The 25,113-nt window shown below is 42.2% G+C and overlaps 1 pseudogene; it reads left to right on the forward strand.

Moving 5' to 3' along the window:
* Positions 1 to 704: 704 nt before the first annotated feature.
* On the forward strand, positions 705 to 14,150 carry LOC102859767 (annotated as a pseudogene).
* Positions 14,151 to 25,113: the final 10,963 nt, after the last annotated feature.

Genomic DNA, 25,113 nt, shown 5'->3' on the forward strand with positions numbered 1-25,113 from the left:
ACATTTGTCCAACTTCAGCATGCAGATGAGGTGACTGAAAACACCATGCTTTGTAAGCTCTCTCTTTACTCTTCAAAGTCATACTTTTGTTCTTTAATACGTTAAAGAGTGTTTTCTGGTTTCTGTAGAACTTTTATGTAATGCTATGCATTGTTTGATTTCTTGATTATTGTTTCCATGGGTATTGATTGTGGATCATTCAAGTAAAATGAAATTCTTTAATACTTCTCTCCATTTATCATGTTACTTATTGGTCCAGTTTTAAGGATTTGTATACTTAGCAAATAATTATGCAACAAGATGAGTTTATCAGTCATAAAAATATTTCATATTAATGCAAAATATTACTTATAGGACAACTGTATGCATAAGAAGAAGTACTAGGGATTATCTGTACTTTCTGTGCATATTTTCTATAATTATAAGATGACTCTACTTTAAAAATTACCTTTTTGAAAACTCTGACTTGATAAAGAAAAATACAATGGGCAATAAAAAGCAAAATATGAAGAAAAAATGTATCCTTTGGAGGCCAGAATAAGGCAAAGAATACTTTTCAGATGATGGTGCAAAAAATTATTAAAGAAGGCCAAAAAAAGAAAAGCAACAAAATAGTGGAGATCAAGAAGCAAATGGAGAAACAATATGAGAGAGTGAACATGAAAATAAAACCCAAATTTAAAAAGCAAAAGAATACTAGAACAATGGAATTAGAAAAACTCTCTTGGCCAGCTGGTGGAATAGATGAGAAAGAAGACCCTACCTTTAAGAAAAAGTGAAGAAATCGGAGGCAGTGCTGAAGGTGGACAAGGCAAAAGAAAAAAACTTTTTTCTAAAGAATTATATAATAAAAAAATAAAATATTATCCAGTGCCTAAGAAACACAGAAAACACTCCTAAGGAGAATATTTCATTTCTGCCCAGCCTAGCCCTTCGGTCTTCTCCTTAAAATACAATGTATGATGTCCATGTTTGGAGATGATCAGAATTACTCTGAGTCAGTAGATATTCTTGAAGACTTTGTCGTAGAGTTCGTCACGGAAATGACTCACAAGGCAATGTCAATCAGAAAACAAGGTCAGGTACAAGTTGAAGATACTGTCTTCTTGATTTGAAAGGACAAAAAAAAGTTTGCTCGAGTTAAAGACTGGTTTACTATGAATAAAGAATTGAAAAGAGCTAGAAAAGCATTTGATGAAGCAAACTATGGATCTCGACAAAGTTTGTATTTTCCAAAGCTTCATTATTGTCTGTGGAAACTATAGTAATTACATTTCTTCTTGATATCCAATCATGCAAATGAAATGAAAGGTGGAGAAAACACAAAATTTGCAGCCTTCTTTCTCACATCTTTGATTTTAGATCAATATGTGAGCCTGCCTTTATATTATGTACTTGAAATACTGGGTTTTACTGATCATACATAAGCTAAATTGCTTTCTGATATTTTACTATCTAAATGATGGTAATATTTATGTGTTAAGTGTCTTTGTGCTATTGTAGGCTGTATTGTAGCTATTTAGTCTATGAAATCTAAATGGTACGTTTGATCCTATGATAGCAGAGATGTGTTTCATCTGCTCTCAAATTTCTAAGTAATCTGAGAGATTGTTAAAGAAAGTAAATTGGTTTGTATTTCCCTTAAACAGAAAATTATTTAGGAAAATGCAGTCTGTGTAAGAATGTTTTTCTTAAAACATAATTCAGTAGTTTTCAGATACCAAGAGTGATTTTTTTTTGAAGGGGGGATTTCATTTGAATGTTTCCATATTGAGAGGCTTTTTTAAATTTAAAACCATTGTGGGTCGCGTTTTGTTTGGTTTTTTTTTGTCAAAATTTAGGAGAACTCATTTTTTCCAAATAAGATTAAGCCTTCTAAAAGTAATACTATCATTATCAGGAATGGCATTACTTAAAAAGCTGACTGGTAGGTTAAAGATTTAGGATAATGTTTTATTAACATACTTGTTAGTACTTGTTCATTGTGAAAATGTATGCTTTACTAACATCATATATGGCTGTAGAAATTGTTTTTGTAGTTTATGATTAGACAAGTTTTGTGTATATTTAGGTATATTGTATTAAATTGTTACTACACTTAGCTTAAAATAAAGATTGGCATTTTATTTAAAAAGAAAAAAAACACTAAAAAAAATTGAGTAAACAGAAGATAGAATAAATGGATAGAAGACAAAGTAACTGAGTTTATCAAATTTCAAGGAAAAGCAAATAAACTCAAAAGGAAATAAGAAATTCAATTAATAATATTTAACTCTTTGGTTTTGGCATCCCAAAATATGTGACAACAATAAAAACATAGAAATCATTTCCCTAAGACTCGTCAGAGAAACCTTACAAGATCTGAACAGAAAAGCAAGCTTGCAAAAACAGGGAGCTACACAATCCCAAAATTAGAAGAGACACAAAAGATCAACTTCTCATCATATTCTAATGAAACTCTTGAAAATCAAAGACAAAGAAAGGATTCTGAAAGCAGCAAGAGAAAACCACAGAGTAACACACTGAGGAGCTTTTAGAAAAACCAGTGCATATGTTTTCCCAGTAGTTGTTAGGTTCTATTAAGTCACTTCAGATTCATAGCAACCCTCTGTACGACGAAATAAAATCCTGCCCTATACTATACCATCTGTGCTGCAGTACTTCTGAGGTAGATTTTCTAGTTCTTCTGACAGTCTGTAATACACTCAATAGTCTTCACCAAAACCACAATTCAAACACATTAGTTCCTCTTATTTATGAGTTAAAAAGGAGCCATGGTGGTGTAGTACATTACGTGTTGGGCTGCTAACTGAAAGGTTGGCAGTTCTAACCCACTAGCCACTACACAGGAGAAGAATGAACAGTCTCAAAAACTATAACAGCCGTAGAAATCTGATGGAGGAATATCATGAGTCAGAATCAATTCAATAGCTAAATAAGAAACTACTATAAAATAGGGAAAAGTTTGCACCTGGATTGAATCCTTTCTTCATATCTATTCAGTCTGCATGCTAAGCAAATCATTAGAGAAGCTAGACTTTATGAAGAAGAATGTATCATCAGGATTGGCGGATGAGTCATCAACAACCTGTGTTATGCAGATAACACAATCTCATTTGCTGGAAGTGAGGTGGACTTGAGGCACCCGCTGCAGAGGATCAAGCACTGCAGCCTTCAATATGGATTGAATCTCAACATCAAGAAAACAAAAATGCTCACCACTGGACCAATAAGCAAAATCATGATAGATGGTAAAAATATTCAAATTGCCAATGATTTCCTCTTACTTGGATCCACAATCAAAACCCCTAGTACCAGCAGTCAGGAGATCAGGAGATGTATAGCATTCAGAAAGTCGGCTGTCAGGGACCTCTCCAAAGTCCTGACGAGCATTGTTGTCAATTTAAAGACTAAGTGCACCTTATTGAAGTCATAGTCACCTGTTAATGCATCTGAGAGCTTGCCAATGAATAAGGATGACAGAAGAAGAATCAATGCCTTTGAGCTGTGATGTTGGCCAAGAGCACTGAATAGCCCATGTCATGGAGAAAGTGCAACCAGAGTGCTCTTTAGAGGCAGGACGGCAAAGCTTCATCTCACATACTTTGGGCATGTTGTTAGGAGAGTCTATTCATCAGACAAGGACATCATGCTTGTGGTGGGCAGAGAGTCAATTATAGAGAGGAAGACCTTCAACAAGATGGATTGGCACAGTGTTTGTGACAGTTGGTTCAAGTGTGTCAGGGATGATTAGGACAGCACATAATAGAACAGAGAGCAGATCTGTTGTTCACGGGGTTGCTATTGTTTACTGGGATGTTAGTGTTGCTCTTGTTAGGTGTCATCAAGTTGAATACAACTCAAAGTGACACTGTGAACAACAGATCGGAACCATGTCCCATTCTATACCACTAGAAATACATGCCTTTGGGTTTCAGTACAGCTTTTTACCCAGAACGCCACCAGCGCCTGGAGAGCATAATTTTAAGTGAAATAAGTCAAACATATAAGAACAAATATTATATGATCCTTCTTTTATAAGATGACAAGAATAGATAAATAGACAGAGACCAATGTTCATTAATGGTTACTAGGGAGAGGTGGAGACGGGGAAAGTATGCTTTACTATGTTGTTGTTGTTAAATACTGTCAAGTCGGAACCAACCCATAGCTGACCCTCCAGCGGGTTTTCAGAAGCAGTTAATCGCACAGGAGGAAAATGCCCATCCTGCAGAGCAGCTAGTGGCTTCGAACCATGTGCCTTTGGGATTGCAGCGTAACTTCTTGCCCCTAGGCCACTAGAACTCTCTTGGATGGTGTATGAATAAGTATAGATTTATATAGGTGGTATTTACATAGACATACTTGTACCAAACGAAACTCACTATCATCAAGTCAATTTCAACTCATGACAAGCCTTCAGCATAGGGTTTCTGAGACTTTAGATCTTGCGGGGAGAAAACTGCTCATCTTTTTGCGACACAGCTGAATGATGGATTTGAACCACACACCTTTCAGTTAGAAGTTTTAACATGGCGGTGCTATGCCTCCTGGTTCCTTAGAAGCATCTACAAAAAGAGGGGGAGGGACAAAAACACAAACCATCCAAAAAACACTGTTGTCAGTTTTGACTCATAGTGACTCTCTATTGGGGTTCATAGACTTTGTATCTTGGTAGGAAAATATTACCCATCTTTCTCCTGAAGAGCAAGTGGTGGATTCAAACCACTCCCTTTTCAGATGCCAGTGCAACAAAACTCCTTAGAAGCATCTGTAGGCACATGTAAATATACATATGTCTGTGCAGGCACATATGTTCTTCAGCTATAACAAAACACCTTCCATTATCATTCTTTTGGGTTTTAAGGCTGAGTATCACAGCCTAATGGGACAACTCAGTCAATGGGTAATAACATAATTAACAAAAACATGATCTGTACCCTAGTGAAGTAAGTAGCATCCAGGGTCTTAAAAATTTGCATGCAGCCATCTATGACTACAGATCATCGTAAGAAGGTAACCAAAAGCTCAGAGAATAAAAATCTGCATGAGCCACAAACTCATCTCGGAGAAACTAGAAGAACTAAATGGTGCCCAGATACCAATACTGGCCATTCTGTCTGAGGCCACAATACTAGGTTCCAGATGAAATGAGACAGGAGAGAAAAAAAATAGACCTAAAATTCTTTAGACGAGGTCATGGTACTAGGGATATTATAGCTAATGTTAGATGGATCTTAACTGAGAGCAGAGAGTACCAGAGGAACGTCTATCTGTGTTTCATTGACTATGAAAAAACACTTTATTTGTGTGGATCACAACAAACTTTGGCTGACTCTGAGAAGAATAGGAACCCCAGAATACTTGATTGTGTTTATGTGAAACCTATACTTGGACCAGGAGGCAGTCATCAGAACAGAGCAAGCAAACATGGCATGGTTCAAAATCGGGAAAGGTGTGTGCCTGGGATGTGTCCTATTCCATACCTTTTCAATATATATGCAGAATAGATCATCTGGCAGGCTGGGCTCTATGAGGAGGAATGTGGCATCAGGATTGGAGGAAGACTCATCAACAACCTGCATTATGTAGATGATAAAACTTTGCTTGCTGAAACTGAGGAGGACCTCAGGCACTCGTTGCAGAAAGTCAAGAACTGCAGCCTTCAATATGGATTGAAGCTCAATATCAAGAAAACAAAGATTCTCACCACTGGGCTAATTGCCAGCCTCATGATAGACAGTGAAAAGATTGAGATTGTTAGCAGCTTCAGTTTGCTTCTTGGTACCAGCAGTCAGGAAATAAAAAGACGGATTGCATTGGGAAAGTCTGCTGCCAGAGACCTCTCCAAAGTACTGAAGAGCAATGATGTCAATCTGGAGATGAAGGTGCACCTGACCCAGGCCATAATCTTTGCAATTACTTGTTGTGCATCAGAAAGCTGGACAATGAGTAGGGATGACAGAAGGAGAATTGATACCTTTGAGCTGTGGTGCTGGAGAAGAGTCATGACTATGCCATAGACTTCCAGTAGAACAAACAGGTTCATCCTAGAGAGGGTGAAGCCAGGCTGCTACTTGTAGGTAAGGATTCTGAGGCCTCATCTGACCTACTCTGGGCATGTTGCAAGGAGGAACCAGTCCTTGGAGAGGGATGTCATGCTTGGGAGGGTGGAGGGACAGCACAAGAGAAGAAGATGCAAGATGGATTAACTCAGTGACTGGGGTAATGGGGGTGGGGGTGTCAGAGACAACAAAGTTGGCTCAGAATAGAGCAAGGTTGAGAACTTCTGTACATAGGGTCGCTATGAGTTGTGACTGAACAGCACATAACAACAACAAAAATTCTTTAAAAAGTAAAATACAAGGGAGCTCTGGTGGCCTAGTGACAAGAAGCTGCACTGTAGTCCCAGAGATATGCGGTTTGAATCCTCCAGATGCTCTGCTGGAGAAGGAGGGACAATCTCCTCCTGTACCAGTGAGATCCAATTTGATGGTACACACACAAAAAAGTAATAAAAAAATTTCTTTTAAGTTTTAAAACAAAGTAAAATTCAGGGAAAGTGGAACAATAGAGAACAAAAGACTAATATCTCACCCTGTTACTCCTTATAGAACCAGGCTTACACCAAGATCTCCCTTTAGCAAAACAGCAAGTGACACACACTATAAAGGATATTACTTACAAGATCAGTCTCCTACTTAACTTAAAACTGAGACCAAAAAGTCATCCTTTACTCAAAACAAAGATGAGCAGATGCTAGAAAAACTACAGTATAGGAAATGGAACAAACTGAACACAATTGAAGAAAATGTGATAAATGTAACAACTAATGTCACAGAATAATTTGTATGGGAGTTGTCAAATGGGAGCGTAACTTTCTGGGTAAGTTTTGCCCAAAAACTCAGTATTCTTTTTTTAAAAAAATTTATGGAACACAATTATTATCTGTCACATAAGGAATCACCATGAGTCATAATTGCATGTGACAGCTGATTAGATGAGTTAATAACCAAATGCCTACCACAGATGTAAGTTAATAATTGATTGCCCTCCACAGATGCCTTCCAGAATCATACATCTCACGGCAGCTTCTTACCCTCATTCTTACAGATTGTTAAAAGTTGTCATGTAACATCTACCCTACAAGTCATTTTCAGAGCATCCTGCAATCTCGATAAGGCCCTTGTTTGACTGCAAGCCTGCTCATGGCCCTAATCATTATACTTAGTCATCTTAGAAGGATGTATGATTTTTAAACCAGATAATAGGATAGACCACATTTTGTCTAGACTTAACAGACATGCTTCTATCCCACTTGGCACCCCACAGCTGAGAACTAGTTTAGGAATTCCACCTGCATCTTCCAAATGGAGGCTATATTTCTCCTATTAAGATCACCTTAAAGTCCACTTGGATCAGAGCTTGTCTTTAGTTCCTAAGCTTTGAACTGTAGTATTCTATCCTGAACATTAGCTGAAATCTCTGACTCACTGCCCCCACTCCCTCCACCTCCCATCAAGTTTGCATGTTTTTCAGGAGCAACCTTCACAGGTGGTTGGAGGGAATTCTGCACCTCAGGGTAACAGATTATGACATCTTGGCTATTTTTTTTTCTTTAAATAAAATTTTTCGCTTATACTGATTTACTTATAAAGTTCATATCCATTGTTTTTCACACAGGATATTTCCCATTTCATTTGCCCACCCCTCCCTCCAACCATCAAATTGTGCAGCTCTAGGATTAACCACTCCCACCCTGCCCATCCTCACCTCTCTGCTCCCCTCCCTGCCTTGGATCCTTGTACACATGCTGCAATAATGATCTTATACAGTATTTGTCCATATGGGACTGAGTTAGTTCACTTAGCATAATGCTTTCTAGTCCCTCCTAAGTTAGGTAGTGATTTACCAAATCATTGCTCCTGCATGCTGCGTAGTATTCCATTGTATGAATGTACCGTTCTTAATGCATTTGATTGTGGTTGGACATTCGGGCTGTTTCCATGTTCTCACTATTCTCCTTGGCTTTTAAGACAGTAAGGTTGTGACAACTTTCTTGGGCTAAAAATTAATCCCAGTCTTTGGAGACAACACAGAGACAGTGGCATATAAGATATGTACATCTATGCAGACAGGGTGTGCATCTTTATAAGTGCAGCAAGTGACTGCATCTGAGAGCTAGAAAGACCTGAGTAATCATCTGCTGACCGTTTCACAGATGAGAAGACAAGTGTGGCCAATAACTTTATTGATCTGGTAGCCTCGCATTGCCATTGCCTGGACTGAGTTTTCTTCAGAGATTGCTTGCTGACTTTTAATTTTATTTATTTTTTTAAATCTAAATGCACTTGCATGATCTCCAGAAGTCTGAGATGCTAAGAGCCCATGTGACTTCCTTCCACAGGTCTGCTGATTGCTCTGCACAGCTGTGCCCTGCACCAGCAAAGGAACACTGGGTGGCTCAAGGCACATGAACCAACAGTGTAAAGGATTCCACAGCAGCAGAAAACACATGAGGAGGGTACAGCGAACTCAAAATGAGGTTCTTCCAGGAAGAAATCACTCAGTCACCTGGAACACATGATGGAGAAATGGATCCAACCAAACGAAAATCTTTTCCATCCAGATCACATAAGTAGAAATCCCAGTCTCTCCTACCTTTGGCCTTGGTATCTCTCTCCCTTTGCGTGGATCTGCTTTTGTCTGTATGAAGAGTTGGGAGAAAGTATATTTTTAAGGAAAATGTGGTACAGTGGATCTGTTGTTCAAAATGGCTTTCCTAGGCCTTTGACTCTCACCACATGCTCGGTTGTTACTGTTAAGTTTCGTCAAGTTGGAACTTGCCTATCTTTCTCCCACAGAGCAGCAGCTGGTGACTTTGAACCATGAGCCTTTGAGTTGGCAGCACAACTCCTTACTCCTAAGCCAGCAGGTAGACTAACTAATAAGGAGACTGGTTAGTGTTGCCATCTCACCAGGTCTATATTGAACAGATTCAGAATCAGGAAAGGAGAATTTGTTACTAGCAAGAAAGAACATTCAGAGGGCCTTGCACAAGTTCAGTTGGGCCAGAGACTCCTGCACTTAGCACACCAGGGCCTCGATGAAAAGAGCAGCAGCAGTGGAGGACCAGGGGCCAACACTAGACCGCTGGCACAAACCTGCCATCCCACAGAGCCAGGGTCAAGGGCTTTTGCCCAAGCTTGCTGATGTGGACACAGGTGACAGCATAATTGGCAAGTCTATGAGAGTTTTGTTACACTGACCTAAAGCAATGAGGCCTGGGAGCATGCTTGAGAAGCTGTCCTGACTGAAGAAGTGCATTCTGTTTCCAACCGAAACTATAATCTGTTAACTTCCCTAATAAATACCATAATCATGAGTATGGTTCTGTGTGGCAATTGGAACAGACTAGCAGACCCAGTAGGAGAGTAGCGAGAGTCTCAGGAAGGACAGTTGGTATTAGAGTTAGTAGAAGATGATGCAGGAACATGGAGACCTGTCTGACCCCATGAGAATCAATTTTGTACTATGGATGTTTTGGATGGGGACTTGTGGAATCGGTAGAGGTCAGACAAGGCTGGCCCCACATCACCCACATACTTTACAGAAAAATAAAATGCTGAGGTACTGTCACAACGTATCCTAGATCCTATCCTCCCTAGAGCCTAGTGTACACCTTCTGGTGCAGTTTTAGATTCCGTGTCTGTGTCTGTGTCTGTATGTTTCTCAATGTTGTTAAAAGCTATCATGAGACTGATTACCAGAACTCTGGAGCACTGGGGTAGAATGAAGAGAGAAGCATAGTAGGTTCTCAATAAATATTTGTTGAATTAATGAAACATGATGCCCTTTTTATAAAGTTGCCAATGCACAAAAATACTAAAGATTATGTATAGCTACATAGTTCACAGCTTCGGTTTGCTCGGCTCCACAGTCAACACTGTTGGCACCAGCAGCCAGGAAATCAAAAAACGTATTGCGATGGGGAAGTCTGCTGTTAGCGACCTCTCTAAAGTACTCAAGAGCAACGGTGTCTCTTTGGAGATGAAGAGATGAAGGTGCGCCTGATACAGGCCATGGTCTTTGCAATCACTTGTTATGCATCAGAGAGCTGGACAATGACTAGGGAGAATAGAAGGAGAATTGACGCTTTTGAGCTGTGGTGCTGGAGAAGAGTATTGAATGTACCATGGACTGCCAAGAAAACAAACAGACTCATCGTAGAGAGGGTTAAACCAGGCTACTCCTTGGAGGCAAGGATTCTGGGGCTTCATCTAACATACTTTGGACATGTTGTAAGGAGAGACAGGTCTTTAGAAAGGGACATCATGCTGGGTAGAGTGGAGGGACAGCACAGGAGGGGAAGACCCTCTATGAGGTAGATTGATTCAGTGACTGGGGTAATCGGGATGGGTGTGTCAGAGGCAATGCGATTGGCACAGGATAGAGCAGGGTTTAGGGCTGTTGTACATAGGGTCGCTATGAGTCGCAAACGACTCAACGACACATAACAACAACAACAACAACATATATATGTAAGGAATGCTAGTAAGGCATGCATAGGAACTGTAAACAGCAAACTTAAGAAATTATTTTTTATGTGAAATATCACCTGACCCCAGCAAGATTTAACAGAGCAGCAAACACCAAATACTGGAGCAGTTGTGCTGAGATTGAAAATCTTATTCACTATTAGGGGGAGTGTAAAATGGTACAATGACTGTGGGAGGTGGTCTGACGCTTTCTCAGTAAGTTAGAAATAACATTTGATCCAGCAGTTCCACTACTAGGAATATACCCTAAAAAAACCAGAACCCCAACTCAAACAGATATATACAAACCCATGTTTATTGCTGTGTTATTCCCAATAGCAAAGAGAAGCAACGCAGAAGCCCATCAACAAACGAATGGATAGAAAAACTAAGGTACACCCACACAATGAAATACTAAGCAGCACTAAAAAACAATGAAATAGTAAAACATTACACAACATTGGGGGTGGGAGGGCTTGAGAATATTATGCTAAGTGAAATATCTCAGTCATAAAAGGACAAATACTGCCTAACATTGCTGTTTTATAAAATAGGAACAGACATGGAGGGCTTGGGGAGGGAATGGGGAATGAGTGGATAGATAATAAATTCTGCATTAGAACAGATGAGTGGAAGAATTGTCCAAAATGAATATATGATTATATATATATGAGAACAATCTGGAACAAAGGGTTCATTGTGGGGTAAACTGGTGAAACGGTAGGAGAAATTGTGCAACAATGAAAAAATGAAAGGAAAAAAATTATTATTTCTAAGTAGAGTAAAAAATGAGATCAGGGAGAGACACAAAGAAGACTTTTCTGCATCTGTGATATTTTTAGTTTCTTAAAAATCTCTGGGGAAAACATAGCAACACATGAAGATAATAAAACTAAGTGTCAGGTATGTAGTTGTAATATTCTGTTCTATATTTTCTGTATGTTTTAAGATTAATATATTTCAAAGCAACTGTTTTTGTTGTTGTTATGTGCCGTCCAGTCACTTGCAACTCATAGCGACCCTATGTACAACAGCCCTAAACTCCGCTCTGTCCTGTGCCAGTCGTACCATCTCCGATGCACCCATCCCGATTACCCCAGTCACTGAATCAATCCACCTCATAGAGGGCCTTCCCCTCCTGCGCTGTCTCTCCACCCTCCCTAGCATGATGTAGGGTCAACTTGATGGCAATGGGATGTTTTGTTTGAGTCCTTCTGCACGTAGAAAATTGTGCATCCTCACAGACCACATCCTATTAAGTCAGCCCTGGTGTCAAGCTTTGAACACAAAACTCAGAGAGTATCTGAGTGGCTTCAAAGGATAAGATGTATATACATCAAAATCCATTCTCCTCTTATTCCCAAGAACAGAGTAACTGAGTACTGCATTTCTCAAGCCTTGTAGTAAAGTGTGGCCTTGTGAAGTTTCTTCCTGCACAGCAGGGGAAACGTAATGCAGTGCTGTCCATCCTTTCTCTGCCCACCCTGCCTTCTGTAACCCCATGGCCACCATGGAAACAATCTCAAAGACCCAAGGGGTGCCAGAGCCAAATGATGGAGGCGTCTAGGCCCCTGAATGTGTGTGTGAAGCAGTTTCCCATCAGTACAGTATGCTCCCCTCAGACCAGCCCTTCTGCTGTCCAGTCGAGCAGCTGGTGGTTTTAGCCACTATACTCCGAGTTAGCAGACAGCCATTTAACCACTGCACCACCAGGGGTCCTCTCAGACCATCAAAACCCACTATCATCAAGTTGATTCCAAATTGGTAGCAACTTTTAATCTTTTTTAAAAAATTATACTGGTCTGCTTACAAAGTGCACATACATTGTTTTTCCCACCAGAATGCTCCCATTTCCTTTACCCACCCCTCACTCTACCAATCAAATTGCTCGACCCTATGATTACCTCCCTGCTGCTCCTTCCCTCCCCTCTTGGATCATCATACACATTTTACTAGTTATCTTTCTATTTATTTCTACAATAATGGTCTTGTACAGAATTTATCTTTTGTGGCTGAGTTTATTCACTTAGCATAATCCTCATAGCAACTTTTTTGGGAAGTGAGTGCCCATCTCTCTCCTAAGGATCATCCTCTCCTGAGGATTAGAACTCCTGACCTTTTGATTAGCAGTGCAACATGGAGAGCACTATACCAGCAGAGTTCTCAGACCACTATCCAGTATCAAACTCCAGCCAAACAGTTCCAACACACATTGGCTCTCCAAGGCTATAAATCTTTACAGGAAAGATTGTTCATCTTTCTCCCATAAAGTGGCTGGTAGGTTCTACTGCCAAACTTTTAGTTAGCTTGCTATACTAACACACTACACCATTAAAATCATTGTTGTTGTTGCTGTTGTTATGTCACCAAGCTGGCTCTGATTCATTGTGAACCTGTGTACAACAGAACAAAACCCTGCCCAATCCCAACCATCCTCACAGAAGTACAGATGTCCTCAGGAATACCAGGAACCTGTTCTATATGCTTGGGCAGACTGCCATCAACCAGCTTAGCAAATGGGCTCTATTGATAAAAAGCCCTTCTCTTGCTCTTCTAAATAAAGCACCTGAAAAATCAGCTGGGCCATATCAAAGGGATGAGTGGGAGACTATTTGTAAAGAAAAATGGAAGCCCCAGAGAGTTGTCAAGTTCCCAAAAAAGCTACAAGCAGCTCCCAGGGCTTTTAAGGTCCAAGGCCAACCAGCTTCACACTGGATAAGATCCAGGGGCCAAGGATCAGATGTTACATAACGCAGCACATGACCCATAGCAGGAAATACACACAGAGTGCTTTCATTGGCAACAGGCCTTGGCTTTTTAAAAGTACATTCTATTTTCATTTGCTTGTGAGCTTTCCAACTAGGTACAATTAGCAAATACTCATGCCTGATAGTCCTACTTCCATAATGGAAGTTTGTGGAACCCTACCCCAAAATGGGTTTGTTACTGAAGGTACTGGGGCAAAGGATGACTAGAATATCTGCTCTTAGCCCTTTCAAACTGGAGGAAACCAGGAAGGAATTTGGAATTTGCCCAAGGATGCAGCCATGCAACTGAAACTATTAAAGGAGATATTTTCCATAACATTTTCAGCAATATTTCATACATCCCCACGAAATAGCCTGGGATATTAACCAAAGCCAGTGGAAAATGGAAGCTATAAGAACTTAATCAGACCTTAATGGAAGAACTAGGATCAGATTTAAGTCTTGAAGTTTCTCCCCAGCAGCCCAAGTTCGCACCTCTCTCCCTTTTAATTATAAAGAAACAGCTACTAGCTCCAACCAAGGCCAAAACTACTTGTACATACTTGTTAGACACTCTCTTAAAAAGCTTACTACTTCTACAATTACAGTCAAAGGAATGGATACACCGCACACTGTGGTTAAAACATGAGAAGGAAGACAGAGCCAGCAGTTCTTGGGGGCAGAAACTAATTACACTGAAGCTTCTTGCAGAGAGATTAGAAGGGGTCTGTTTATGACCTGGAAACAGAATCATCTCCTGTTTCTGCTTCCAGGTCATGAGAAGCCGTGTACACCCTCTGATATAGTACACGAATGGTTGCAACACCATGACCCAGGACAGAGGCTGGGGAAGACTGAGGAGTAATTTACTTTTCTGATACTACCCAGCAGCATGGTTCCATGGGAAGTCCAAGACAAACATTGCTTCATTCAACTTTCTGATGGGATGAAAAGAATGGCAGCTACATGCCAAATGGAAACAAGACAATAGTGTTTAAGAAAGCAAAGGAAACACAAACAGTGTGACATTTGGAATCAACACTTTTGTGTTGACATTCCCTGGGGCTCCAGGAACAGACTCAGTTAATACAGGGTGACCAGAAGTGAGCTTGTGGTCAGGCCAAGCCTGAAAAGAGCAGTAAATTAAAGGAGGTGCTGAGTGCTTAAGGATCCTACATCAGATAGTTGCAAAAGCGGGGGAAAGCTTCACAGCTTTGGGGAGGTTAATGTCATTTCCAATTTGCAGACTCACAGGCCTCCTATTTCATGATCTGACGCCAGTGGGGAGAGCAGAGTTGAAGGTGCTATTTGTGGTTGGCCAGAGCAGAAAGGGAGATGGTGACCTTTTTATAAATCACAAAGGACTTTTGGTCCGTAGCAATGTCACAAAGAGGCTGGTAAGAATCATCTGTGTCTCTGGGGTTCCATGCCCAGATGCTCACCCTCTACTAATTCTCTCAATGTGACAGCTAAAAACAAAGCCTTCATCATAAAACCTCATCCTAGAGGTCAGACTGTCCTAGGGTATCCTGGTGAACCATGTTAGCCATATTTTTTTCCAAACCTTCCTGGCCAGAATGTTTCCCAATATTCTTGGCCACTTTTTGCCTGGTTCCTGAGCTTTAATGATGTTGTTCATGTCCATCCCACCCCCAAGTCCCCACTGCCGCCCTCCAAGCCACTGCTTCCTGTGGTTAGTCTTAGAAATGACCCCCCTTCCATGCCCACCCACACTGACTCAGACCTCTGACTCCTTCCTTCTCAGATGTCCTGGGCTATGTCATCTGCTTTAGTGTCAGCCTTTAGGTTCCCCCAATACCAGTAGAGCCCATTCACCCAACATCCCACCAAATCCAACCCCAGCTCCTTCAGTGAGAATTTGTCTATTTGTTGCCTATTTTTTAGTTAAATATACATGGCTCCATTCACAGCCTGTGTTATTTCGTTTAATCCTTTTGTTGTCCTTGACGGGTCAAAAGATTAAAAACCATTCCCAACACTATATAGAAATTGAAGTGCACTAAATTCAAGTCTCTGGTGTCTTTAACTGGAGAACTTGTTTCATCTTCTACTGTTTCTGAGCATCTAGTAAAGGTCAGGCATCGTAATGTGCACTGGAAAACCGAGGTCAAGACGTGGTGCTTTTTCCTACAGTGGGAAGAAAAACAAGCGCTCAGATGTTTATGCTGCACTGTGAGAGTCGCTGCTAAATAAAAGATGTGTTCTGAATCCTAAGGACACAAGGACTGAACTCGTCACTAAAAAGAATAAAAGGATAGAAAAGGGAGGAGGAATGAGAGGCCCTAGCAAGCTCTTTTAAGGAACATCAGTTTGGCATGAAGTGAGGGTGGGAGAGCAGCCAAGGGCGATGACGAGAGGCAGCTCCGCGTCCTGTTGGTCCTTGTGCTCCACGCAGAGCAGTTGGGACTGTGGTCCTCACACTCTGGGAGGCATGAGAAGTGCTGGAGGAGGTGTGTCAACCATCAGTTGGTGAATCCATGGAATGGCTGTGCAGTATCACTCAGGCAGCTTCTCCCTGCCCCTTCCCTTGGTCTGTGCAAGGCCCTGTGCTTGTGTGTGTGTGTGTGTGTGTGTGTGTGTGTGTGACGCGGCATGTGTGTATGATCTTGGGGTGTGCGCACGATTCAATAAGTCAGGAAGGTTGGACCCAGGAATGCACCTTTTCATAACCAACCACTTTCCTGGATCAGCCCTCTTTAAACACGACTGTAAGCGAAGTGGAACCATAGAGGGGTGACAAAAAATCACTCTGGCAGAAAGTACTTCTACATGCTCACTCAGCAAAGCACTTAATCCTTTGATAATCCTATAGTAACCTTGTGCCCAGGGGCCGCAAGTGCACCATTGGCTCTGAAAGTGTCAGTCTCCAGGGGAAAGAGGTCATTGTCAGATCGCTCAGTCGTCTCTTTTGTAGCCCAAAAACCATGGCAATGAGAGGCGTTGGTTGTAAAGGTGAGGCACTCAGGTGATACAGTCTGCAGGGAGTTTCGCTGTTAACCCCAAAGTTAGGTCTCTCTGTTGGTTCAAATTCACCAGCAGCTCCCTGAGAGGAAGGTGGACCAACTCCTCCCATGCAGCTGACAGTCTTGGAAACCAGTGGGGTTAGAAACGGCGGAGTTTGGTTCTCAGTTGTGAAAGCCCGAGTGCCCCAAACCCGTCAGGGGATGTTGGATGCTGCTGGGAGTTAGAACCTGAAGCAGATGCCTGTCAGACCAGTGGGGGCTGCAGGAACTCCTGACAAGACAGAACCTGTGTTCATGTGCTTTACAAAGCCCCAGGGGAAACCGGGATGCAAGCCATGTCAGTTATGTATCCCTGGGATGCCAATTACATCATCTCAGAGAGCTGAGCCCACCTCCTTCAATGCGGCTTTGTTCCCTGCAGCCAGTGATGATAAAAACACTGATGTTTTGTGGTGGCTACAACAATGACAGCCCAGCCAAGAGCTTACCCACTCATTTCCTGGAAAGTGCCTACCCTATTAAGCTAGATGTCTGTAGAAATAGCCTCCTGGTAACCTGAGTGTGGTAAGGAACCCAGACCCATTGACACTGCTCAGCAGTATGGAAGTTGTTGTTGTTAGGTGCAACCTGTGAACAACAGGTTCAGTCCTGCATCGTCCTCATGTCCTCCACTATGCCAAGTCCATTGTTACAGTCACCATGTCAATCCATCTCCTTGGGGGTGTTCCTCTCTTTCACTGACCCTCTGCCTTTCCCAGCATGTCTTTCACCAAGTACTGGCCTCTCCTGAACAGATGCCCGAAGTATACAAGCTGGAGTGTCACCATCCTCGCCTCTAAGGAGCACCCTGGTTGTGCTTATTCCAAGACATATTTGCTTGTTCTTTTGGCAGCCCATAGGATATTAAGCACTCCTTTCAGCACAATAACTCAAAGGCATTGATTCTCCTTCTGTCATCCCTATTCATTGTTCAACTTTCAGATAAAAATGAAGCAACTGAAAATACTGTGGCTTCGATCAGGTGCGTCTGTAGAAGGCAAGGCAATGTTTATCCTACCACAGACCTCATATCCTGCTCACCTACAACTATTGAGAGAGTGTCAAGAAAATGTCTTGAGAAGACTTTGTGGTTAGAGACAAATCTGAATGACTCACAGCTCCACACTTTACCAGTTACTTGCCCTTGACTCTCTCTATGACTCTCACTTTCCTCCTAGTTAAAGTTGGAATTATCATATCTAGAATCAAATCCTTTGAAGTCACTATCTCATACCTATTGGAAGCCCTGGTGGCCAAGACCACTGGGCGTTGCACTGCCAGCCTAAACACTGCACCTCTCTGCTGGCTTGAATACACTGTGGGCTGGACAGTACCCTCAGCTGAGTCAGTTCCAACTCTACAAGGGTGAGTGATCTCATAAGTATAATTCTGAACTTTCTGTCTTATTCAGAAGATACAGCAGTTTCTTGACTTTATAGTCAATAATTTCCACCTGGAATAAACAAAATCAACAACAAAAAACCACCACCTTTCACTTACTGGTTACACATGGTCACATACCCTAAGTTCTCCCATTCCGTGCCATAAAGAAAGGCCAGAATCAGAAGCCCAGGGGTTTCTGTCCTTCCCAAGTGCCTGCTCTATTCAGGACCAGAGGGTGTGCTTTCAACACCAAATGACAGAAGTAATTTCAGAGTTCAATACACACACACATGCAGACAACTAAGTTGCCCTTTATCTTAGCCACACAAAGGGCTTTATGTATACTTGGTGGATCCCTTTCCAGGATTGTAGTTCAAACAGGTTGAATTAAGTCCTTCTCACTCTTTGTCATTTCAATTTATAAATTTCATTGTTTGCATGGCAAGGGTTATGATCTTGAATCCCACCCTATGCAGAGATGGCTCAAAAGACAGGTGTTATGGGTTAAATTCAGTCTCCCAAGAATCAATGTCAAGAAGACAAAGATTCTCACCACTGGACCAATTGGCAGCGTCAGGATGGATGACGAAGAGACTGAGATTGTTCACAGCTTCAGTTTGCTCGGCTCCACAGTCAACACTCTTGGCACCAGCAGTCAGGAAATCAAAAAGCGTATCGCGATGGGAAAGTCTGCTGTTAGGGACCTCTCTAAAGTACTCAGGAGCAACGGTGTCTCTCTGGAGACTAAGGTGCGCCTGATACAGGCCATGGTATTTGCAATCGCTTGTTATGCATCAGAGAGTTGGACAATGACTAGGGAGGACAGAAGGAGAGTGGATGCTTTTGAGGTGTGGTGCTGGAGAAGGGTACTGAATGTACCCTGGACTGCCAGGAAAACAAACGGATTTGTCTTGGAGAGGATTAAACTAAGCTACTCCTTGGAGGCAAGGATTCTGGGGCTTCGTCTGACATACTTTGGACATGTTGCCAGGAGGGACGGGTCCTTGGAGAGGGACATCATGCTTGGGAGGGTGGAGGGGAAGACCCTCTATGAGATGGATTGATTCAGTGACTGGGGTAATCGGGATGGGTGTGTCAGAGGCGGTGCGGTTGGCGGAGGATAGAGCAGGGTTTAGGGCTGTTGTGCATAGGGTCGCTATGAGTCGGAAACGACTCGACGGCACATAACAACAACAACAAGAACCTATGTGATTTCAATTCTAACCTCTATGCTGTGATTCAGGGAGCTCTGGTGGCCTAGTGGCAAGAAGCTGCTCTGCAATCCAGAAGGCATGTGGTGGTAAAGGCCATTAGCTGCTCCACAGGAGAAAGATGGGCAATCTCTTCCTGTGCCATTAACTGCCTCTGAAAACCCACCAGAGGGTCAGCTATGGGTTGGTTCTGACTCAACGGCACACAACAACAACAACATGCTGTGGTTCAGAATAACAAAAGCCAGTCTAAATAGAGGAAGGGAACACTGTTAATGTTGTTGTTGTTGTCATTGTTAGGTGCCATTGAGTATGACTTATAGCAATCTTGTTGTTGATTGCCTTTGAGTCGAGCACAACTCATAGCGACTCTATGAACAAAAGGCCTAAAGCCCCTCTACAACTATCAACATTTATCAAAGTTCATAAAGTTTCTGGAGGCATTTTTTTAGAAAGTGGATGCCACTCCTGCTTCCAAACCTGTCTTAAACTGGGCGCTCCACCAAACACTGTCCACAATGGGTAACTATTATGGCATTTGACACACTAATGGCAAATCGTTCAGCATCACAGCAATCCCAGGTTACCTCAGTGCAGCAAATTAACAGAAGAGTGCTGTACTACTTAGAAGAATGTTCCTTCAAAATATAATAACAACCAACTTTAAATACAAAGGCCCTCCTACGGTCTTATTGACTCTAAACAAGAGGCTTAAACAAAACAACAAACAATATAGTATGTTATTGTTATGTGCTATTGATCACAGCAACTCTGAACCCTTTCCTGTCCTGAGCCAGTCTCACTCATTCTGACACACCAACCCCCATTGCCCCAGTTAGTGTATCAATCCATCTCATCCGGGGTCTTTCTCCTGTGCTGTCTGACTACCCTTCCAAGCATGATGTCCTTCTCCAAGGATCAGTCTCTACTGGCCATGTGCCCAAAGTAGTGAAGCAGAGCTTCAAAATCTGAGTCTCCAAGGAGAGACTTGATTTCACCATCTCCAAGACAGACCTATTTTTCCTTGGCAGTCCGTGGTATGTTCAAGACTCTTCTCAAGCACCACAACTCAAAGGCATCTATTCTTCTTCTGTCATGCTTAGTCATTGTCCAATTCTCTGATGTATAACAAGAAATTGAGAAGACCATAGCCTGGATTAGGTGCACCTTTGTATCTAGACTGACATTGTAGCTCTTCAGCACTCTGGAGAGGTCCATGACAGCAGATTTTTCCCCACAAAATTCGTCTTTTGATTTCCAGACTGCTGGTGTTAAGAATGCTGAATGTGGATCTGAGCAAGCTATAACTGCTAACAACCTCAATCTCTTCTCCATCTATCATGGTGCTGCCAATTGGGCCAGAAACCTTACGAACAACAAATCTGAACCCTGAGCTACCCTCATCTCTGACATGTGTGAGCCCATTGCTGCAGTCACTGTGTCATCCATCTGGTTGGGGTTCTTCCTCTTTTTCGCTGACTCTCCACCTTTCCAAGCATTATGTCCATTTCCAAAGAACATGCCCAAAGCTTTTTCATCTTTGTTGCCAAGGAGCACTCTGGCTGTACTTTCTCCAAGGCATAACTTTGTTTGTTCTTTCGGCAGTCAGTGGGGAATAAAGTATGATTTAAAATAGAGAGAGATGTATGTAAAAGCTGCATCCTTTCTCCATACGTACTCAATTTGTATTCAGAGTAAATCATTCAAAAAGTTGGACCCTATGAAGAAGAATGTGGCATCAGAATTTGAGGAAGGCTCATCAACAAACTGCTGTATTCAGATCATAGGACTTTGCCTGCCAAAAGTGACAAAAATGAGAAGGACTTGAGGCTCTTATTGCAGAAGATTGCAGTAAAGACTACAGTCTTCAATATGGATTACATCAAGAATGTCAAGAATAAAAAAATCTCCACCACTGGGCCAACAGGTAACATCATGATAAAAAGGGAGAAGATTAAAGTAGTTAACTATTTTGTCTTACTTGGATTCACAATCAACACCTTTGCTACTAGCAGTCAAGAAAACTTGTTATATATGCTGTCAGGGACCTCTCCAAGGTACTAAGGAGCAGAAATGAAATAACAAACAGGTATGTCTTGGAGATGATGCAGCCAGGGTTTCCTTGGAGGAAAGAATGATGAAAGACCATCTGACATAATTTGGATATGTTGCTAGGAAAGGCCAGTCCCTGGAAAAGGACATCACACTTGGAAGGGTGGAGGACAAGTGAAAGAGAGGAAGACCCTCAATGAGATGAATCGACACAGTGGCTGGAGCAATGGGCCAAGTATATAAGAGATAGTGAGAATGGCACAGGATAGGACAGGGCTCAAGTCCGCTGTCCATAGATTCGCTATGTGGTGGTTATCATTCCATATGGGAATGGTTGTCTTTGTCCTTTTAATGAGACAGGATTAATGTAGGGTGTATCTTGAGTCAGTCTCTTTTGAGATATCAGTGGGCCCTAATGACAGCATCCCTCCTCACTTTATGAAGGTCTTATTATCTCTACTTTTCAGATGAAGAAACTGAGCTTGCATCTGAAAAGCTGTTTTCTGAGGCACTTTTCACACTGTCATATATATAACCAGCACTTCACACAATGTAGACATCCAGCTCTACCTGAAAGGCAAAGAAAAGCTGGATGTGATTATGCCTCTTCTGTAGAATGATCTCCTTGACCCCATTTCAAGCAGAACTTCTTCCACACCTATCTAATGAACTGTTTGTTCTCAGTTCACCTGGCAGGTGGCATGACTCTGGTGTCACATTATGGCACTGGAATTGTGGTCAGTGTTTTAATCCTGCCTGAAATGATCTCTGAATCTGACTCGGAATTAGTACTAGCACCATCCCTGTCATCCTGATGCTAATCAACAACAACAACAACAAAAAAAACACCCCAAAACAAACACTCATTATTTAAAGAGGAATCATCAATCAAGGCATGTTGCTCCATCTATACGGTTTTTTTCTTATCAAACCTTCCACGCCCCTCATTTTAATGAGTCTATTCTGCACCAATCATGGGAGTTAATTCTGCTCTGAAACACATTTAAAATTGCAATTCATTTGCCACCCCACCAGACTTGGCTCTCCTAACTCCTGCTCTCACACTGCTCTTCCCACAACTATGGTGGCCGAGTCCCCAGAAAATTGCCCCTCTGACCCAAAGGTGGCGCCTCTCGCAGTTCTAACCCACCAGCTGCTCTGAGAGAGGAAGCTGGCTCAGTCTCCTCCTGCGTGATTTACAGCGGTAGAGTCAGCCATGAATCAGCACTGACTCGACCTCAGTGAGAGGAGGAAGACCATTTTCTAACTTAGTGTGGGACTGACTTGTTATCTCTATTCTTTTCCCTTTTTTTATTAATTTAAATGAAAGTTTACAGAGACTTAGGGTTTCCAGTCATATATTCTTTTCTTATTTCTCTGCATTTTCTTCCTCCACACTGTATACACAATACAAATGCAGATCACTTCTTTTCCCAGAAAAATGTCTGGTGTAGAATAGATACAGGAGTAACATTTGCTGAAAGACTGCATAAATGAATGTCATCTTCCCTACAAAGACTGCCTTCAGGGTTCCCCTGGGCATGCCCACTTCTCTCCTGATGGCTTCCTAACAATTCAACACGCACATATGTTCAAAGTCTCAGCACATGCCAGACGCTGCGCTAGACACTGTGAGGTCATCACTGACGAAGAGGGGCAGGAGGCATTGAGGATGCACTTGATCCTGTGGGATGTTAGGGCAGAGCAAAATGCATGATCTCTTGCCCAATGTGACAGTTAATATTATGTGACAGTTTGTCTAAGCTCTGGTGTCCCACTGTTTGGTCAAGCACTAGACTCGGCTATGAAGTAGTTACCAGCTAGCATTAAGTAAAAAGAAAACCTTTTATAATATGGGTTGGCCTCATCCAAGAACTTGAAGAACAAAAAGATGTGATCTGCCCCATGATACAGACTTGTTGCCAGAATGCCCTGGCTTTTACCCTTTACTTGTCCCATCTCCTGAGAAACACATTTTTGGGAGACTCATTATTGTAAGATTGCAGGACTCTTCAGCCTGTCACCTGACCCGCAGTTTTGGACCTGACAGATGCTTATGTGTCAATTCCTTAAAATGAGACCACCTGTACATCTATATCTGCTTCCATATCACCTATAAGAGAGCTCTGGTGACTTAGTCAAAGACAACGGTACTTCTAACCCAAAGGCTGTGCTAGGGGTTTGAATCCACCATGGGCTCCTCAGGAAAGAGATGGACAATTGCTTCCTGTGGGATTTACAGCCTCCTGAAACCTGCTGGAGAGTCAGCTATGAGTCACTTGTGAGTCAATAACAATGACTTACTTACTTGAGATATAGATCATCCAGAGGTCTATGACTGCATCATTGGTACTGTTTCTCCAGCAGATCCTAAGAGATACAAACCCCGGCAGGGCAGGGCCGGGGTCTCGTGAACAGGAGCACCCTTGCCCTCTCTAAAACTCATTCAGCACAGTTCACACAGTGCTTCTTCAACCTGTTCTCACATGCAGCAAAAGGCAACCCTGAACATGTCCCTCTGAGCCTCTGAAACCTCAGTCAAGTCCCTTGAGGCAAGATGACTCTAAAAGGCTCAAGTTGAAGTCATTCTCAGCAGGAAGCAGCGAGCCTCTGAGTGGGCCCAGAGCTTAGTCATCTGAGTTTTCAGCAAACAGGCTTCCTGAGCAGCGGGCACCCAAGAGCCAGCAGGTTTTGGTCCCTCCCCTCTGTTGGTTTTTCCTTCTATACCAAACTGTATGGAGAATTTTAAAGAAATTTAATTTGTCATTAAACAAATTCATAGGAACAAATTCCAGGAACAGAAAAAAGTTTAACATATGAAACCCCTGCACAACTCAAAGGAAGTATTATTATAACCTTCTTCTTCTTGTGGTTGCTGTTAAGTGTTATCAAGTCAAGTATGACCCATAGCAACCCTCTGAACAACAGATCTGAACCCTCTCCTATCCTGTACCATCCTCACACTTCCTGACACCTTAGAGCCCATTGCAGCAGTCACTGTGTCAGTCCACCTGCTTGAGGGCCTTCCTCTCACCACCCTTCCCAGCACTATGTCCCTCAAGTGAGGCAGACTTGAAACACTTGTTGCAGAAGATCAAGGAATGCAGCCTTCAGTATGGACTGCATCTCAATGTTAAGAAAACAAAGATTGTTACCACTGGATTGATGGGCAGCATAATGATGGATGGAGAAGAGATTGAAACTGTCAACTTCCTCTTACTTGGATCTACAATTAATACCCTTAGTACCAGCAGTCATGAAATAAGGAGAAGCATTGCACTGGGAAAGTCTGAAATTTGAGAACTTTCCAAATTATTGAGAAGTAATGTTTGTTCAAGGGCCATGGTGCATCTGATTCAGGCGCTGCTCTTTCCAATCACTTGCTATCTTGTTCTTATTGTTGTTGTTATGTGCCATCGAGTAGCTTGTGACTCATAGCTACCCTATGTACAACAGCTCTAAACTCTGCTCTGTCCTGTGTCAATCTCATTGTCTCTGACACACTCATCCCGATTACCCATCACCGAATCAATCCATCTCCCAGAGGGCCTTTCCCTCCTGCACCTGGCCTCCACCCACCCAAGCATGATGTCCCTCTCCAAGGACCAGTCTCTCCTTACAACATGACCAAAGTATGTCAAAAGAAGCCTCAGAATCCTTGCCTCCAAGGAGTAGCCCAGTTTTTGACCCTTTCCAGGATGAATCTGTTTGTTTTCTTGGCAGTCCATGGTACCCTCAACACTCTTCTCCAACACCAAAGCTCAAAAGCATCAATTCTCCTTCTATCCTCCCTAGTCATTGTCCAACTCTCTGACGCATAACAAGTGATTGCAAAGACCATGGCCTATACCAGACGCACCTTAGTCTCCATAGACACACCGTTGCTCTTGATGAATAAAGATGACAGAAGAAGAACTGATGACTTTGAGGTGTGGTGCTGGAGAAGAGCACTGAACATCCCATGGACGGCCACGAGAACGAACAGATATGTCTTGGAGAGGGTGCAGCCAGAGTGCTTTTTGGAGGCAAGAATGATGAGACTTCACATCATTATAATTTATAGTAACCTAATTATAATGTCAATGGGTCAAGGCCTACAGCCTCCAATATGGATTGAGGCTCAATGTCAAGAAGACAAAGATTCTCACCACTGGGCCAG

This window comes from Elephantulus edwardii, unplaced genomic scaffold (genome assembly GCF_000299155.1).
Source record: "Elephantulus edwardii isolate Elephantulus edwardi_28Jun2011 unplaced genomic scaffold, EleEdw1.0 scaffold00020, whole genome shotgun sequence".
NCBI lineage: Eukaryota > Metazoa > Chordata > Mammalia > Macroscelidea > Macroscelididae > Elephantulus > Elephantulus edwardii.